General features: G+C 43.1%; 1 pseudogene; it reads right to left on the bottom strand.

The window, feature by feature from the left end:
- Positions 1–1,291: 1,291 nt before the first annotated feature.
- On the bottom strand, positions 1,292–18,998 carry LOC139377554 (alpha-aminoadipic semialdehyde synthase, mitochondrial-like; annotated as a pseudogene).
- Positions 18,999–19,836: the final 838 nt, after the last annotated feature.

Genomic DNA, 19,836 nt, shown 5'->3' with positions numbered 1-19,836 from the left:
CGCCATACCTTCATTAGGTGTAGCAGGTGAATAGCATTAAGCTTAAATTCAAGGTCAGAATACACAGAAAGAAAAGTGCATAAAAAGGGAACTACTTAACATTTTCACATGCTTAACTCAGATCGGAATTGGGCCAAGAAAGTATTTGTTTATGGTTAGAAAAAAGATAACTGCCACTTCCTCATTGTCTTGTCCCCTCTTGAACCACCTACCTCCTATATACACCCTTCACCCAAATGTGATCAGGGGGCTTTGTGGGGGTGATCAAAGATTTGCTATGATAAAATGATCTTTCGGCAGGCTCCTGATAAGCCCTTGTTAAGAAACAATATGTGAGGTCAGAAGACAAACGGGTGTCTTGATGAAACCGGATCCATTTTAGACACTGGATTATGGATTGCCGGAGACGGAGATGCGACTCTATGGAGTTATGGAATAATCCATGTGGAGAATTGGTTATTCCAGTAGATTTCCATGTTCTAATCCATCTAAGACTCCAAAAGAAACGTGCATTTTCAGGGGAAATTAGGTCAAGTGTCCAGACACCGTCTTAATCAGGGGCTGTATCCATACCCCAATTTGCATTTTTGACTTTTAATGATTACATGCCCAATTATCCATGGCTTGGTGGCCTAGTTTGCATGGGCGGGCCCACATTGAGTGGAAGGAAAAGCTGATTGTTTTTTCAAAGAGGATGTAATGAGACAACAGCGCTATATTCATTGAAAACAGAATGGATGCAAACACTGTATTTATCGATTTATGCAGAAATGTTAATAGTTGATGAGTAACATGTGATATGGTACACAGATAAAATGCATACCTTATTGATAATTGGTGCCTCACTGGAACCATAGCTCATGTCAACTAAAAATAATCTCTTTAGGAACCAGACCTAACAATGATGTTAGGGAAAGCTATAAAAAAAAAGCTATATCAGGGAAAGCTATATCAGCTATATTTCCAACATTATCATTATGAAAATTGGATTTAAAAAATATATATTTAGAGTATTTAAAACAAAAATATCTAAAATCTCAGTGCCATGTAAAGTGTTACCAAATTTTTTTGATAAGAAAATAACTATCGAGTCCTTCAAAATGTTGAAATGCAAGGATGTTAAAAAGCTGCTCCACGATAACACAGATGAGCTGAAAATGATCCACTGATTCAAGATTAAAATAGCTTTTCTATATTTTTTATGCAATCGACCTTTCATATTGTGTAGGTACTTGAGCATTAATGACTCACTATTCAATCAATTTAATAACAGAGCCACACGAGACCTTCATGCGGATCACTTCCCTTTTATTGTTTTCTGAAATACAAAAAAGGAAAACCACATACAGTTGAAGTTGGAAATTTACATACGCTTAGGTTGGAATCATTAAAACTCATTTTTCAACCACTCAACAAAATTCTTGTTAACAAACTATAGTTTTGGCAAGTCGGTTAGGACATATACTTTGTGCATGACACAAGTAATTCTTCCAACAATTATTTACAGATTATTTCACTTATAATTCACTGTATTACAATTCCACTGGGTCAGAAGTTTACATACACTAAATTGACTGTGCCTTATTAAACAGCTTGGAAAATTCCAGAAAATGATGTCATGGCTTTAGAAGCTTCTGATGGGATAATTGACATAATTTGAGTCAATTGGAGGTGAACCTGTGGATGTATTTCAAGGCCTACCTTCAAACTCAGTGACTCTTTGCTTGACATCATGGGAAAATCAAAAGAAATCAGCTAAGAATTTTTTTTGTAGACCTCCACAAGTCTGGTTCATCCTTGGGAGCAATTTCCAAACGCCTGAAGATGCGTTCATCTGTACAAACAATAGTACACAAGTATAAACACCATGGGACCACGCAGCCGTCATACTGCTCAGGAAAGAGACGTGTTCTGTCTCCTAGAGATCAACGTACTTTGGTGTGAAAAGTGCAAATCAATCCCAGAACAACAGCAAAGGACCCTGTGAAGATGCTGGAGGAAACAGGTACAAGAGTATCTATATCCACAGTAAAACGAGTCCTATATCAACATAACCTGAAAGGCCGCTCAGCAAGGAAGAAGCCACTGCTCCAAAACCACCATAAAAAAGCTAGACTACGGTTTGCCACTGCACATGGGGACAAAGATCTTACTTTTTGGAGAAATGTCCTCTGGTCTGATGAAACAAAAATAGAACTGTTTGGCCATAATGACCATCGTTATGTTTGGACGAAAAAGGGGGAGGCTTGCAAGCCAAAGAACGCGATCCCAACCGTGAAGCAAGGGGGTGGCAGCATCATGTGGTGGGGGTGCTTTTCTGCAGGAGGGACTGCTGCACTTCACAAAATAGATGGCATCATGAGGCAGGAAAATTATGTGGATATATATATATTTTTTTACCTTTATTTAACTAGGCAAGTCAGTTAAGAACAACTTCTTATTTTCAATGAAGGAACAGTGAGTTAACTGCATGTTCTGTGGCAGAACGACAGATTTGTACTTTGTCAGCTCGGGGATTTGAATTTGCAACCTTTTGGTTACTAGTCCAACACTCTAACCACTAGGCTACCCTACCCCCCCCCCCTATATTGAAGCAACATCAAGATATTAGTCAGGAAGTTAAAGCTTGGTCGCAAATGGGTCTTCCAAATGGACGACCCAAAGCATACTTCCAAAGTTGTGGCAAAATGGCTTAAGGACAACAAAGTCAAGGTATTGGAGTGGCCATCACATTAAATCTTATCGAAAATGTGTGGGCAGAACTGAAACAGTGAGCGAGCAAGGAGGCCTACAAACCTGACTCAGTTACACCAGCTCGGTCAGGAGGAATGGGCCAAAATTTACCCAACTTATTGTGGGAAGCTTGTGGAAGGCTACCCGAAACGTTTGACCCAAGTTAAACTATTTAAATGCAATGCTACCAAATACAAATTGAGTGTATGTAAATTTCTGACCCACTGGGAATGTGATGAAAGAAATCAAATCTGAAAGAAATCATTCTCTCTACTATTATTCTGACAGTTCACATTCTGAAAATAAAGTGGTGATCCTAACTGACCTAAAACAGGGAATTTTTAATAGGAATAAATGTCAGGAATTGTGAACTGTAAACTTCTGACTTCAACTGTACTCTATGCCACATTATAATCTCTGAGCAGTTTTAAAATATAAATATACACTGAGTGTACAAAACTTTAAGGACGGCTGCTCTTTCCATGACAGACTGACCAGGTGAATCAAGATGTAATCTATGATCCCTTACTGATGTCACTTATTAAATCCACTTCAGTGTAGATAAAGGGGAGGAGATACAGTAGGTTAAAAGCCTTGAGACATGGATTGTGTCTGTGTGCCATTCAGAGGGAGAATAGGCAAGACAAAAGATTTCAGTGTCTTTGAACGTGGGATGGTAGTAGGTGCCAGGCGCACTGGTTGGTTTGTGTCAAGAACTGCAACGCTGCTGGGTTTTTCAGCCTCAACAGTTCCCTGTGTGTATCAAGAATGGTCCACCACTCAAAGGACATCCAGTCAATTTGGCACAACGGTGGGAAGCATATGTGTAAAATATGTACAAATCTTTGGAACTGCAGCAGCTGATCAATAACAGGAATATGTTATGGTCAAGGAAAGACTAGACCCTTTGGGTGAGTTTCTGATACACATCGTCTTAGCAGGTCTGCGAAGGTTATAGGATTGTTACATGTTATAAACGACACTCAGCAAGTTTTGTGGTTCTCCATGTCATGAATTGTACAGCCTTATTTAAAGAAGTTGCTTGGAAACTGTTCACCTGCAACGTAACTGTTCTATTCGCCACGTGTTGAAACAATAAATTGGTTGAGGTAAGGCTGTGAGGAAATGCCTTTGAAACAAGCAGAAAGTCAGGGTGCATCTCTCACTAGCCTGAGGCTTCCTCTCCTTGTCTCCTGTCCTCCTACAATTTCTACCATATTGCATTCACCACCCTGCCTTTTCAGATGAGCACAGATGAAGGCATGGAGATGAACAGAGGAAGTAACTTGGGACTATGGAGATGGTTTCTCTGGGCCTTGGTAGACAGCCAATGATTGGCTGTATTTCCCATCTGTCTTGGCGTTGAATCTACAAATATTTCTCAATTGTTTAAACTAGCTTTTTTTCTTAATCTCCTTTTCTTTATCTGCACTCTTCTGAAATAATTGAACTGAATTGAATAGAATTGTATTTTCTCATGTGTGGGGTCTTTTTTGGATCAGTGTAGATGAAGGAGAGGACACCAGGAAAGGAAATCAATATACACTATTTGAGACGCAGCTGATTATTTGTGAGTTACTACTCTTGGATGGTGCTTTTGAAGTGAATTGTAAGCCCTCCTTCTGCAGTCTCTTCTGAGCCACTCCATAGATGTCCTTGGTCATTGGCACCACCAGTCCCTTCATACGGATTTCTTCTGCAGATTGAAAGTCAGTTTTCACTTCACTTTTACAGACACGTTAAGGTTGTACATTTGTCTTTAGCAAAATTAGTGGTTCCCTGATGGCTTTACCAAAATGGCTGATTACCTCACGAAACCATACTTAACATCTCAGACATGACAAGTGCAATGAGGACTCAATTGTACCCTACTGACCATTCAGCACCATGCGAGCAGCGATGGCAGCAGGGTTGCCCACGGTCTTGGCCATGGCAGAGTAGCCGTTGGGGTCTCTGTAGACCACCAGGCTGATGTGCTTGGTCTCAAGCTCGCCTGTGGAGTGGCGCAGGCCCACGTCATTCCTCATGATGATCATGTCCCGCTCGCCTTTATCTACAGGAGAGGACACGGATGGACCGAGAAGGAGAGAGAGGGTTATACTATTTTTAAATCATCTTTACTGCTATTTTCTGAATAAAGAAAGTAAGAGAAGGAGGAATATAAAGATTATAGAGAAAGATATACATATTGGTGTTTGTGGAAGTAAAAAAAGTAGAGGGAGAACTTCTGCACATATTACCAAAGGAAGGCCTCTAAATGCTTAGCCAGTGAAGCAGGGTGTCTGCATGGGGGACGACCTCCTTACTCAGCATCCCGAACCTGACCATACAAACAGTGTTAATTAAAGACATTTACAGGGGTTAAAGCAAAACAAATCCCATGACTGAAACTTTAGTAGATAACCATAGACTTCCAGTCATAACGCTAGTTAGCATTGGTTAGTGAAATTACAATTCCGTTCAAAAGTTTGGGATCAATTAGAAATGTCCTTGTTTTTTTAAAGAAAATCAAAAAAAATGTGTCCATTAAAATAACATCAAATTGATCAGAAATACAGTGTAGACATTGTTAATGTTGTAAATTATTATTGTAGCTGGAAACTTTATGGAATATCCTCATGGGTGTACAGAGGCCCATTATCAGCAACCATCAATCCTGTGTTCCAATGGCACATTGTGTTAGCTAATCCAAGTTTATCATTTTAAAAGGCTAATTGATCGTTAGAAAACCCTTTTGCAATCATGTTAGCACAGCTGAAAACTGTTGTTCTGATTAAAGAAGCTATAAAACTGGCCTTCTTTAGACTAGTTTAGTGTCTGGAGTATCAGCATTTGTGGGTTTGATTACAGGCTCAAAATGGCCAGAAACAAATAACTTTCTTCTGAAACACATCAGTCTAGTTTTGTTCTGAGAAGTGAAGGCTATTCCATGCGAGAAATTGCCAAGAAACTGAAGATCTCGTACCATGCTGTGTACTACTCCCTTCACAGAACAGCGCAAACTGGCTCTAACCAGAATAGAAAGAGGAGTGGGAGGCCCTGGTGCACATCTGAGCAAGAGGACAAGTACATTAGTGTCTAGTTTGTGAAATAGAAGCCTCACAAGTCTTCAACTGGCAGCTTCATTAAATAGTACCCGCAAAACACCAGTCTCAACGTCAACAGTGAAGAGGCGACTCCAGTTCATGCTTTTCCAGACAGTTCATCAGAGCTTGATGTATTTGCCACAACATCCATAAAGCTAGCCACTAACTGGCTAATGTTAGATAGTCAGCTAGCTTGCTAAATCGCGATTTTCGTAAATGAACTTTATGATAAAGAAATATGCATAATCGTTTGTCTCTACATTAACTAACATATTCCTGTCAACTACATATTTTGCATGATTCGTTATGACGGTATAATCACTTACATTTGCTTCCATCCACGTAGTTTTGTCAGCCATCTTTGCTGAAGAAAGTCTAACAGTCACTAGCGCGTGCTGCAGCCTCCCCCAGGTCCCAGTGCCCGTCTCTAGGATGTTTAAGATATGATGCAACTGTTGACGAAAAAATATATATATTGATTTATTTAGGTGGGGCGCACACCGGTTTGGAACCACTGGCATACAGATGTAAAGAGATCGCAACATTCTATCTGTCTCATTGGCGCTGATCATGCGCTCACAGATGCCATAATGGGACAGATGTCTCCTTCGCTGTGACTGAGAACTTTAACCTCTGCATTTAGCAAAGATATGAGTACAACATTTTGAACGGTATCTGGTCAGGACTTGAGCCTCTCACCACTCCATCTTGAAGTCGTCTTGGCCGATGATTTCGTAGACCGCTCCCTCAAATGCACCGTTAGAGATAGACAGGGACAAGCCCATCTGTATACTCAGCAGCTCATTCTGTTGCACAGGGATTTTTTGTTGTTTTTGTTCAGTCTTGTCAGTCAAATCTCCATTGTAGCTCTAGTAGTGTATAAGTGATTCAGCGTTTGCTAGGTGTATCCTGGTACTTTAATAACCATTTCTGAAAAGCACATTCTAAATTAAGTTCTAAGTCAATTATAGGACAAGTATTGTTTTTTAAAACCAAATCTAAATTCTTTATGTAAATTAACTGAATCCGCAACGTTATATTCCATTTAGTTGGAATTCTTCTCCGCGTGCGAGCATGAACAGACTTTAATCACCACAATGGGAATGAGAAAGCACACGGAGAAGTAACGCTCCAGTCCAACAAAATGGAATATACCGTTGAGGATAAAGTTTGGAATGACAATTTCATGTGTACAACATCTAAAGACCTGCATTGCTGTTTCTCAAAGGACGTATTTGGGCGTTTTTGGAGCCTTTGTTAATGTTTTATCTGTGCCCCTGCAACTGCAGAACGAGCCTGAGGAAGTCTCGCTGGTGGGGTAAGCTTCTCAAAACCAAGTGAAATTGCAACAAACAAAAAAAAAGTACAAAAATAAAGATTTGGTTCCAAAAAAGTTAACTTGTCTTTTAAAGCTGTTATAAGTATCATTATATTTACCCAGGAGACAGCAGCTCTAGCTCTAGCAGGGGTCAGTGTTGATCAGACCCAGCTACACAAAGCCACTCATGGACTTGGAGAAACCCTGTTGGACAGAAATACAACATTTATCCAAAGCGACACAGAACCATCGAGATTGACAGTAACGCCATACTCACCGCCCTGGTGTTGGAAGTACCTTGAAGCGGAGTGGTCCTCTGATGAGTGTGTGGGCCGGCTCGATGCCGTATTGCTCGGCCGTATTGCTCTCGCGGTTGGGGAAACCCTCCAGGTGGAAGCCAGGCATGAAGTCCATGGGAGACGTAGACTCCATCAGAGTTCCTTCCGCTAGGATGCTCGCCACCTGGGGGACATAGAGGAGGATGAAGTTACTCCTAGACACTGATCCTGGATCAGTTTCTCAATTCTGGCCCTAATGGTTAAGTTTAGGATTTGGGGAGGATCTGCTCATCCTAGATGGCTACTGTGCCTTGTTGTCTTTGAGGAAGATAGCAGGGCTGATGGTATTGAGGAGGACTCCATAAAGGACTCCAGCTGAATATGTAGTGCAGAGGATTGTCTGAGCACTCTAGTGCAGGGAGTCCACCACAGAATGAGCTGTATGACTCAATCTAAACACGCACACACACGTAAATTGAGCCGTACACATCTATCAAATGTTTTGTGCATGGACTAGTCAAATGCGTTGTCAACATGCTGGCACATTTGTCCATTTTCCTGTGTGATAGTACGGTCCGTTCATCTTCACGTCAAGATGGGGGGAAAATGAACCAAATCAAAGACGCATGGTGTTTCAATCTGTTGGGCCCGCAATCAATATGGCTGCCAATGAAACTGACAAGATGCCACTCATCCCTTTGACATACGCTCAATCAATCATTATGTGCACAGCACATACACAGACACACACATGCACACAATCCCGTATGTGTACAGATTCCACACTCACCAAAACACTTTCTTTCAAAAGCACAAATCACTTATACTAGATTCTTTCACAATCTCCCTCACGTTTCACTCACAGTGCAGCCGTCCGCCTTGGCTTGGTCGATGCACTCCATAGCCAGCATGTGGTCAATGCCAGGGTCCAGGCCCATTCACCATGGTGATGCCAGCTTCCTCAGCACTGAAAGGAAACACACAGACAAACACACTCAGCCCCACGTAGAGACAATATATTCACTTGACTAGTAGCTTATCCTGCCTAATGCCATCTCAAGCAATTAGATCAAGTGTCTTGGTGCCTGCCTGTAGCTTACATCTAGTCAATTGTGTATCAAATAGCCCATGATTAGCATTAAAAGGTCCAATGTAGCCATTTTTATCTCAATATCAAATAATTTCTGGGTAAAAATGATTGGGTAATAATCAAGTACCTTACTTTGATTGTTTAAAATATATATATATACATGTATGTCAAAAAGAAACAACAATAGCTTCTTAGCAAAGAGTAATTTCTCAAGCAAGAATTTTGCTAGGACTGTCTGGGAGTGGTCTAATTGGATGATCCTAATGGGAGGGATATGTAACCTGAAAACTCAGATTGTTATTGGCAGAGAGGTTTGAAACCCCTTTGTTATTAACTTATACTGCCTGGTGTCATCACCAGGCAAGCCAAAACTCCATCCCAGCTAAACAGGCTTAAATTTCAGGCGTTCTTTTCAAACAGCTCTTACACTAAAAGGGCATTATCATAATTTTCACAGTATTATACACCTCATCGTGTGGAAATATGTACAAAACACACTGAGCATGCAAAACATTGGCACCTGCTCTTTCCATGACATACACTGACCAGGTAAATCGAGTTGAAAGCCATGATCCCTTATTGATTTCACTTGTTAAATCCACTTCAATCAGTGTAGATGACAGGGAGGAGACGGGTTAAAGAGCGATTTTTAAGCTTCGAGATAATTGAGACATGGATTGTGTATGTATGCCATTCAGAGGGTGAATGGGCAAGACAAAATATTGAAGTGCCTTTGAACAGGGTATGGTAGTCCAGGGTGCAACTCAATATTAGGAAGTTGTTCCTAATGTTTGGTATACTCAGTGTACAATACACAGGGAAATCCATTTGTTTGAGTTCACTGGACCCTTAAGACACGATAAAACACATTCTCCATTAAATCTCCACTTCTACAGAGATGTTTTCCCCTAACCCTACCCCTCTCACTCCTACTTTAAAAACCAGAAGAATCTTCTCTCCATGCACTTCTCTCCCACCTCTGTTGAAGGTCCTTCATGGCTTGACTCGGGTAGCTGGCAGTCACCATGTTCACCTTCTTGTTGATGCAGTGCTTGGCGATCACTGGGTGATACCCATACGGCAGCATACTGAAACATAAATGGCAGAGTACACGTGTCAATGACACATTTTCACCTCTCGTTCACCGTGTGTGTGTGTGTGTGTGTGTGTGTGTGTGTGTGTGTGTGTGTGTTTCTGAACCTTTATTTTGACAGGGAATACATATTGAGACCTCTGTCTTTTTTCCAAATGCACCCTGTATATTGTATAATACAATATAAAATACACATTAAACACACACACAGGTTGTTAGAAATATTTGCAGAAATACCTGATTTACATAAGTGTCAGACCCTTTACTATAAGACTCAAAATTGAGCTCACGTACATCCTGTTTCCATTGATCATCCTTGAGATGTTTCTACAACTTGATTAGAGTTCACCTGTGGTAAATTCAATTGATTGGACATGATTTGGAAAGGCACACACCTGCCTATATAAAGATCCCACAGTTGACAGTGCATGTCAGAGCAAAAATCAAGCCATGAGATTGAAGGAATTGTCCGTAGAGCTCCGAGACAGGACTGTGTCGAGGCACAGATCTGGGGAAGGGTAGCAAAACATTTTTGCAGCATTGAAGGTCCCCAAAAACACAGTGGCCTTCATCATTCTTAAATGGAATAAGTTTGGAACCACCAAGACTCTTCATAGAGCTGGCCATTCGGACAAACTGAGCAGCAATCAAAGGAGAAGGGCCTTGTTCAGGGAGGTGACCAAGAACCCGATGGTCACCCAGAGAGCTCTAGAGTTTCTCTGTGGAGATGGGAGAACCTTTCAGAAGGACAACCCTCTTTGCAGCACTCCACCAGTCAGGCCTTTATGGTAGACTGGCCTGACTACTCTTCAGTAAAAGGCATGACAGCCCGCTTGGAGTTTGCCAAAAGGCACCTAAAGACTCTCAGACTATGAGAAACAAGGTTCTCTGGTCTGATGAAACCAAGATTGAACTCTTTGGCCTGAGTGCCAAACGCCACGTCTGGAGGAAACCTGGCACCATCCCTACGGTGAAGTATGGTGATGGCATCATGCTGTGTGGATGTTTTTCAGCGGGAGGGTAGGGAGACTAGTCAGGATTGAGACAAAGATGAACGAAGCAAAGTACAGAGAGATCCTTGATGAAAACCTGCTCCAGAGCGATAAGGACAGAGCGATAATGTAGAAAATATTAAAATAATGACAAACCTTGGAATGAGTGGGTGTGTCCAAACTTTTGACTGGCACTGTGTGTGTGTGTGTGTGTGTGTGTGTGTGTGTGTGTGTGTGTGTGTGTGTGTGTGTGTGTAGTAACCTAAAAAGTGTTAATCAAATCAATATATATATACATATTTGAGATTGTTAAACGTAGCCACCCTTTGTTGGCTGCTTTTCCTTCACTCTGCGGTCCATCCCAAATAGCACTTACACAGCCTGAAGGTGTGTTGGGTCATTGTCCTGCTGAAAAACAAATGATAATCCCACTAAGTGCAAACCAGATGGGATGCCATATCGCTGCAGAATGCTGTGGTAGCCATGCTGATTAAGTGTGCCTTGAATTCTAAATATATCATCCACAGTGTCACCAGCGAAGCACCCCCACACCATCACACCTCCTCCTCCATGCCTCACAGTGGGAACCACACATGCGGAGATCATCCGTTCACCGACTCTACGTCTCACAAAGACACGGCGGTTGGAACCAAAAATCTCAAATTTGGACTCATTGGAACAAAGGCAATATTTCCACTGGCCTAATGTCCATTGCTCATGTTTCTTGGCCCAAGCAAGTCTCTTATTCTTATTGGTGTCCTTTAGTAGTGGTTTCTTTGCAGCAATTCGACCATGAAGGCCTGATTCATGCAGTCTCTCCTGAACAGTTGATGTTGAGATGTGTCTGTTACTTGAACTCTGTGAAGCATTTATTTGGGCCACAATTTCTGAGGCTGGTATCTCTACTGAACTTATCCTTTGCAGCAGAGGTAACTCTGTGTCTTCCTTTCCTGTGGCGGTCCTCATGAGAGCCATTTTCATTATAGCGCTTGATGGTTTTTGCGACTGCACTTGAAGAAACTTTCAAAGTTCTTGACATTTTCCGCATTGACTGACCTTCATGTCTTAAAGTAATGATGGGCTGTTGTTTCTCTTTGCTTATTTGAGCTGTTCTTGCCATAATATGGACTTGATATTTTACTAAATAGGGCTACCTTATGCATACCACCTCTACCTTGTCACAACAAAACTGATTGGCTCAAACGCATTAAGAAGGAAAGAAATTCCACAAATTAACTTTTAACAAGGCACACCTGTTAATTGAAATGCATTCCAGTGGACTCCCCCATGAAGTTGGTTGAGAGAATACCAAGAGTATGCAAAGCTGTCATCAACGCAAAGGGTGGCTACTTAAAAAAATCTCAAATATACAATATTTACACTTTTTTGGGTTACGACATGATTCCATATGTGTCATTTCACAGTTTTGATGTCTTCACTATTATTCTACAATGTAGAAAATAGTAAAAATAAAGAAAAACCCTGGAATGAGCAGGTGTTCTTAAACTTTTGACTGGTAGTGTATATATAAATAAATAAATACATCTGCCATAACTGACAAAAACAAAAGTCTGACAAAACAAGTCACTGGCTGTGTCTGAAATCGGGCTTGCCTACTACTTACATAAACTGCATTCTGTGTACGAATCTTACTACACAGTACTTAGAGCGCACCGTTTAGTAAAAATGAATGCGTTAATCAACCAATATCAGCACACCAGTCTCATCATACTGAGAATGTGCGAATACACAATTGCATTGATTACTGCATTTTGTTCATTTTGGTACAGTGCATCCCATCAGCTGATTATCAGCTGCTGTCAAACAGACGTAGGTCTTGTCTTCCTAAATAGTGTGCAGAAAATTCTACTAGATGAAAAGCCGAAATGACTGTGACATCTTGGCATTTAAAGCACTCATTTTTCAAAATTGTGCATACTATAAAACATACTTTTTTTGCATAACCAAAGTGCCTACTATTTAGAATGCAAGTACGGGTATTCGGACACAGCCACTTTCTATGGTTCAACTACAGCACAATGGCTCAAACAGGACAATATCGCATGGCAACTTTAGTCCAAAAGTCAAAAGATTTTTGGGGGGTCATCTCTATGCAGATTATGAACTTCAAAAAACCAACATACTTTAGAGCAAAAAACACCCAATTCAGCCACCAACTAGACCTTGGTTAGCTATTATCACATATAGCAAATAATGTAATAACTAGTTATTTTATGTTTTATTGTCACACACCAGATAGTTGCAGTGAAATGTGCTGTTTTACAGGGTGAGCCATAGTAGTATGGCGCCCCTAGAGAAAGTTAGGGTTAAGTGCCTTGCTCAATGGCACAGACAGATTTTCACCTTGCTGGCTCGGGTATTCGAACCAGCAACCTTTAGTTTACTGGCCCAACACTCTAAATGTTAAGCTACCTGCCGCCCTATGCCACCCATTGCTTAAGATGTCAAGCTATGTCTAGGTTTCAAGTCCATAGCCTTTTATGATGCACAAATTATTGAGTAATAGGGATTTGTGTGTGTGGTACTCACGTCTCTGACTTGAGGTGAGAAGTCCTCTTCTTCAACGGGCCTGGTGGCATCCAAGGGCAGCTGAGTAAGATAGAGCCGGGAAGCACTTGTTAATTCAGCAAAGAACAGAATTACCGTTCCAAGTGGCCATCACTGGCAAGCAGTGGCATCTACAGTACGGTAAGCTTGAACAGACGAACATAACCCGAGCTTTTGTTTTGTGCTTGTATTGCTACATTCCACACAACCCTCTCCCTCAAGCAAACTAAACCTCAAAAACCAAAACATGCTAATGGCTCACTGTACCTTACCCCAGCACCTCGTCTTACCATCTCCCAAATGTAGGGAAAGAGGCGGTCACCAAAATATTCAGTGCCTTTAATGGGGAGCTGGGCAGGAAGGTTATCAATACAACACGAGGATACCTGTGCCCTCCACACTGGAAAGACAAAAAGGCACCATCAAAGAAAAGCAGGCAACTTCCAGGAGTTATGTGTTACTTATGTGTCTTTGTACCTGTCGTGGTCTATGTGCTGGTCCGCATCATACATCCAGAAAGGCTTATCGATGGTGGTGCACTCAGTCATGAACTCAATAGCGCCCACAATGTTAGCAGATATGTCACAAATCGCAAGGAGCCTGAGACATTTTGAGAAAGGGAGACCGAGAGAGAGAAAGAGAGAGCACATCATTACAACACTGTATAATATCACAACGAGTGTAATGTTTACTGTTCATGTTTCTTGTTTATTTCACTTTTGTATATTATCTATTTCACTTGCTTTGGCAATGTTAACATATGTTTCCCATGCCAATAAAGCCCATTGAATTGAATTGAGATAGAGAGTGAGAGTGAAAGACAGGAAGCAATAAGGGAAGATAACAAAAGAAGGAAAGCCCATATCACAGTGTTTATCAGCCAGTCGGGTCACGGTGACTGCACTCCACGCTCTTTGAGTTCCCGTAGAACGTTAACATTATTAAAGATAAGCCTTGACATTTTGACCACAATCACCTATGGCAGGCTTCGGACTGCGATAGTACCAGTTCTTAGCGCAAATCCAATTGCTCAGTTGATTACTTAAGAATTGAGTCTCACGCAAAAACAAATGCACAAACTAACAGAAGTTTTGTCTGATGCAGAAGGGAGGAGGGGGGTGATTAGAGCTTACTTGTGGGGAAGCTCTGGCCATCCCTCGGTAGAAGTGACGGAGGGCTTGACGTGCCTCAGGAGCCTCTGGGCGCCCAGCCGCCTCAGGAGCCGTGGCGTGGCGTCTGGGGGTCCCAGTAGATCAAATCAAATCAACCTTTATTTGTCACATGCGCGGAATACAAGTGTAGACCTTACCGTGAAATGCTTACTTACAAGTCCTTAACCAACAGTGCAGTTCAAGAAGAGTTCAAATATTTACCAAATAAACTAAAGTAAAAAATTATGAAAAGTAACACATTAAAACAACAATAACAGATGTTAGATGTCGTTGATTAAGCAAGTGATGGCGCAACCATAAAGCGCAACCTGAGGCCGGAGGACAAAGACCAGGATGCGTCAAAAACTAGTCTGACAAGTTGTTGAATTAGTGATGCAATTGCTTCCACTACTTCTTCCACTGATATCACTTTTGCTGCTGCTGTTACCCCTGTCATTATCACTACTGTTACCACTGTACCACTTAAATCAATTCTACTACCACTAACAACTAGTCTTTGGCATATCTGCAGAACATACTGACAAGACATCCATAAACCCAGTTCCAAAATCAACAACTATATAAGCATTTTTGACTTCTCAGCTTGTACAGGGTGGTCACCCACTGACAGACTGTAAGCCACTCTTGCCTGTGTAACATGCTGGCTCCACATGACTCTCCCCTTCCCCCACGAGGGCTTAGCCAGGGGCAGGTGAGCCAATAAGCTCAGGCTTCAGAAGTAGAGAAGGGTGGCTGGGCCAATGGGGTCACAACTCTTAGCTGTGCAGCAGGAACAGGTGACCTGGCAGGGGGTGCAGCAGGAACAGGTGACCTGGCAGGGGGAGCAGCAGGAACAGGTAACCTGTCAGGTGGAGCAGCAGGAACAGGTGAACTGTCAGGGGGAGCAGCAGGAACAGGTGAACTGTCAGGGGGAGCAGCAGGAACAGGTGACCTATCAGGGGGAGCAGCAGGAACAGGTGAACTGTCAGGGAGAGCAGCAGGAACAGGTGACTTGGCAGGGGGAGCAGCAGGAACAGGTGACCTGTCAGGGGGAGCAGCAGGAACAGGTGACCTGTCAGGGGGAGCAGCAGGAACAGGTGACCTGTCAGGGGGAACAGCAGGAACAGGTGAACTGTCAGGGGGAGCAGCAGGAACAGGTGACCTGGCAGGGGGAGCAGCAGGAACAGGTGAACTGTCAGGGGGAGCAGCAGGAACAGGTGACCTGGCAGGGGGAGCAGCAGGAACAGGTGACCTGGCAGGGGGAGCAGCAGGAACAGGTGAACTGTCAGGGGGAGCAGCAGAACAGGTGAACTGTCAGGGGGAGCAGCAGGAACAGGTGACCTGGCAGGGGGAGCAGCAGGAACAGGTGAACTGTCAGGGGGAGCAGCAGGAACAGGTGACCTGTCAGAGGGAGCAGCAGGAACAGGTGACCTGGCAGGGGGAGCAGCAGGAACAGGTGACCTGGCAGGGGGAGCAGCAGGAACAGGTGACCTGGCAGGGGGAGCAGCAGGAACAGGTGACCTGGCAGGGGGAGCAGCAGGAACAGGTGACCTGGCAGGGGGAGCAGCAGGAACATGTGAACTGTCAGGGGGAGCAGCAGGAACAGATGAACTGTCAGGGGGAGCAGCGGGAACAGGTCAACTGGCAGAGGAAAAAGGCAGACTCACGCTGGTTCTGAAGTGTGATGTGTACATTTCCGGGTGATACTCCATGGGGTCGTAAACACCATCGCTTTTCTTTATCAAGTGGTGGTGATGACTCTGGTCATGTCTGAAATCCGAGATGGAAATTGTAATGTTCACCATGTGACACTGCTCACAGAACACATACAGCTGAAGTCAGAAGTTTACATACACCTTAGCCAAATACATTTAAAATCAGTTTATCACAATTCCTGACATTTAATCCTAGTAAAAATTCCCTGTTTTAGGTAAAAGCTCAAATTCCCTGTTTTAGGTCAGGTAGGATCACCACTTTATTTTAAGAATGTGAAATGTCAGAATAATAGTAGAAGGAATGATTTATTTCAGCTTTTATTTCTTACATCACATTCCCAGTGGGTCAGAAGTTTACATACACGCAATTAGTATTTGGTAGCATTGGCTTTAAATTGTTTACCTTGGGTCAAACATTTTTCAAGAAGCCTTCCACAAGCTTCCCACAATAAATTGGGTGAATTTTGTCCCATTCCTCCTGACAGAGCTGGTGTAACTGAGTCAGGTTTGTAGGCCTCCTTGCTCGCACAGGCTTTTTAGTTCTACCCACACATTTTCAATAGGATTGAGGTCAAGGCTTTGTGATGGCCACTACAATACCTTGACTTTGTTGTCCTTAAGCCATTTTGCCACAACTTTGGAAGTATGCTTGGGGTCGTTGTCCATTTGGAAGACCCATTTGTGACCAAGCTTTAACTTCCTGACTGATATCTTGAGATGTTGTTTCAATATATCCACATAATTTCCCTACCTCATGATACCATCTATTTTGTGAAGTGGACCAGTCCCTCCTGCAGCATAGCAACCCCACAACATGAAGCTGCCACTCCCGTGCTTCACGGTTGGGATGGTGTTCTTCGGCTTGCAAGCTTCTCCCTTTTTCGTCCAAACATAACGATGGTCATTACGGCCAAACAGTTCTATATTTGTTTCATCAGACCAGAGAACATTTCTCCAAAAACTACGATATTTGTCCCCATGTGCAGTTGCAAACCGTAGTTTGTCTTTTTTATGGCGGTTTTGGAGCAGTGGCTTCTTCCTTGCTGAGCGGCCAATCACGTTATGTCGATTTAGGACTCGTTTTACTTTGGATATAGATACTTTTGTATCTGTTTCCTCCAGCGTCTTCCCAAGGTCCTTTGCTGTTGTTATGGGATTGATTTGCACTTTTCGCACCAAAGTATCAAATCAAACTGTCCACTTAGGAAGCAACACTGATTGACAATAAATTTCACATGCTGTTGTGCAAATGGAATAGACAACAGGTGGAAATTATAGGCAATTAGCAAGACACCCCCAATAAAGGAGTGGTTCTGCAGGTGGTGACCACAGACCACTTCTCAGTTCCTATGCTTCCTGGCTGATGTTTTGGTCACTTTTGAATGCTGGCGGTGCTTTCACTCTAGTGGTAGCATGAGACGGAGTCTACAACCCACACAAGTGGCTCAGGTAGTGCAGCTCATCCAGGATGGAACATCAATGCGAGCTGTGGCAAGAAGGTTTGCTGTGTCTGTCAACGTAGTGTCCAGAGCATGGAGGCGCTACCAGGAGACAGGCCAGTACATCAGGAGACGTGGAGGAGGCCGTAGGAGGGCAACAACCAAGCAGCAGGACCGCTACCTCCGCCTTTGTGCAAGGAGGAGCAGGAGGAGCAGTGCCAGAGCCCTGCAAAATGACCTCCAGCAGGCCACAAATGTGCATGTGTCTGCTCAAATGGTCAGAAACAGACTCCATGAGGGTGGTATGAGGGCCCGACGTCCACAGGTGGGGGTTGTGCTTACAGCCTAACACCGTGCAGGACGTTTGGCATTTGCCAGAGAACACCAAGATTGGCAAATTCGCCACTGGTGCCCTGTGCTCTTCACAGATGAAAGCAGGTTTACACTGAGCACGTGACAGACGTGACAGAGTCTGGAGACGCTGTGGAGAACGTTCTGCTGCCTGCAACATCCTCCAGCATGACCGGTTTGGCAGTCATGGTGTGGGGTGGCATTTCTTTGGGGGGCCACACAGCCCTCCATGTGCTCGCCAGAGGTAGCCTGACTGCCATTAGGTATCGAGATGAGATCCTCAGACCCCTTGTTAGACCATATGCTGGTGCGGTTGGCCCTGGGTTCCTCCTAATGCAAGACAATGCTAGACCTCATGTGGCTGGAGTGTGTCAGCAGTTCCTGCAAGAGGAAGGCATTGATGCTATGGACTGGCCCGCCCGTTCCCCAGGCCTGAATCCAATTGAGCACATCTGGGACATCATGTCTCGCTCCATCCACCAACGCCACATTACATCAAAGTTGGATCAGCCTGTAGTGTGGTTTTCCACTTTAATTTTGAGTGTGACTTCAAATCCAGATCTCCATGGGTTGATAAATTTGATTTCCATTGATAATTTTTGTGTGATTTTGTTGTCAGCACATTCAACTATGTAAAGAAAAAAGTATTTAATAAGAATATTTCATTCATTCAGATCTAGGATGTGTAATTTTAGTGTTCCCTTAATTTTTTTGAGCAGTGTATATCATTTGGAGAGTATGCCCTTACTTACCCTTGCTGTCAATATTTTGTGGATAGGATGGGATAATAGATCACAACCCCAGGGTACGCCATAAGCACGTAGGTTAAAACATTTTTTTTTAAATGAAGACCCAGCCAGATTGTATTGCTTTATTCAACACACGTAGGCTACAATACTCCACAATATCAGAGAGAGTAAGAATTCCTCTCTCACTCCAAGCTGGAAAAGATATTGGCTGGCCACCCAACTCAAAATGAGACTGTAATTATTAAACAATGGCATATGGGGTGGATGATTAATAATATCTTTTCAATGGCTCCCTATTGAATGCCATATTGTAAGCATTTGCATGATGATATGGCCAAAGGTAAGTTTGGCTTTTTTGATAGAGATGTTGGAATATACCCGATCTTGGAGCCTGTACGGCTTTGCTAAATTCTCCTCCAGGGGGCGCCAGGCCATTGGGACATTGGTTATGCAGTTTCTTCCAATATCCCAGTGGAGGTGAGAGGGAAATCCGAGAGCTGTAGAAGTTTATCAGAGGAAGTATGTTCATCTTAATGATGGAAATGCATGTCTGAAAAGAGATGTGCAATTTGTGCATTGAGACCATCTTTGTAGGTCTAAAATTACAGTTACTGTTCTGACTTAAAATCGGCTTGAATTTATGGGAAGACTTGAAAATGACTATCTAGCAATGATCAACAACCAACTTGACAGAGCTTGAAGAATTTTTAAAAGAATAACGTGTAAATATTGTACAATCCAGGAGTGCAACACTCTTAGAGACTTACCTGGAAGACTTCCAGCTGTAATCGCTGCCAAAGGTGATTCTAGCATGGCATGGCAAAGCGACTGGTAATATGGCAGAATATAAACAGTGTAGTTATTCACTCTGCAAGCCAATCAAACAAGCTAAACGTCCGTATAGAGATAAAGTGGAGCCGCAATTCAACGACTCAGACACGAGACGGATGTGGCAGGGACTACAGACAATCACGGACTACAAAAGGAAAACCAGACACGTTGCCGAGACCGACTTCTTGCTTCCGGACAGGCTAAACACATTCTTTGCACGCTTTGAGGATAACACAGTGGCAACAATGTGGCCCGTTACCCAGGACTGTGGGCTCTCCTTCTCCGTGGCCGACGTGAGTAAAACATTTAAACGTGTTAACCCTCACAAGACTGCCGGCCCAGACGGCGCAGACCAGCTGGCTGGTGTGTTTACGGGCATATTCAATCTCTCCTTATCCCAGTCTGCTTTCCCCACATGCTTCAAGATGGCGACCATTGTTCC

Source organism: Oncorhynchus clarkii, chromosome 2, assembly GCF_045791955.1.
Source record: "Oncorhynchus clarkii lewisi isolate Uvic-CL-2024 chromosome 2, UVic_Ocla_1.0, whole genome shotgun sequence".
Lineage (NCBI taxonomy): Eukaryota > Metazoa > Chordata > Actinopteri > Salmoniformes > Salmonidae > Oncorhynchus > Oncorhynchus clarkii.
This window is presented reverse-complemented; position numbering and strand designations above follow the sequence as displayed.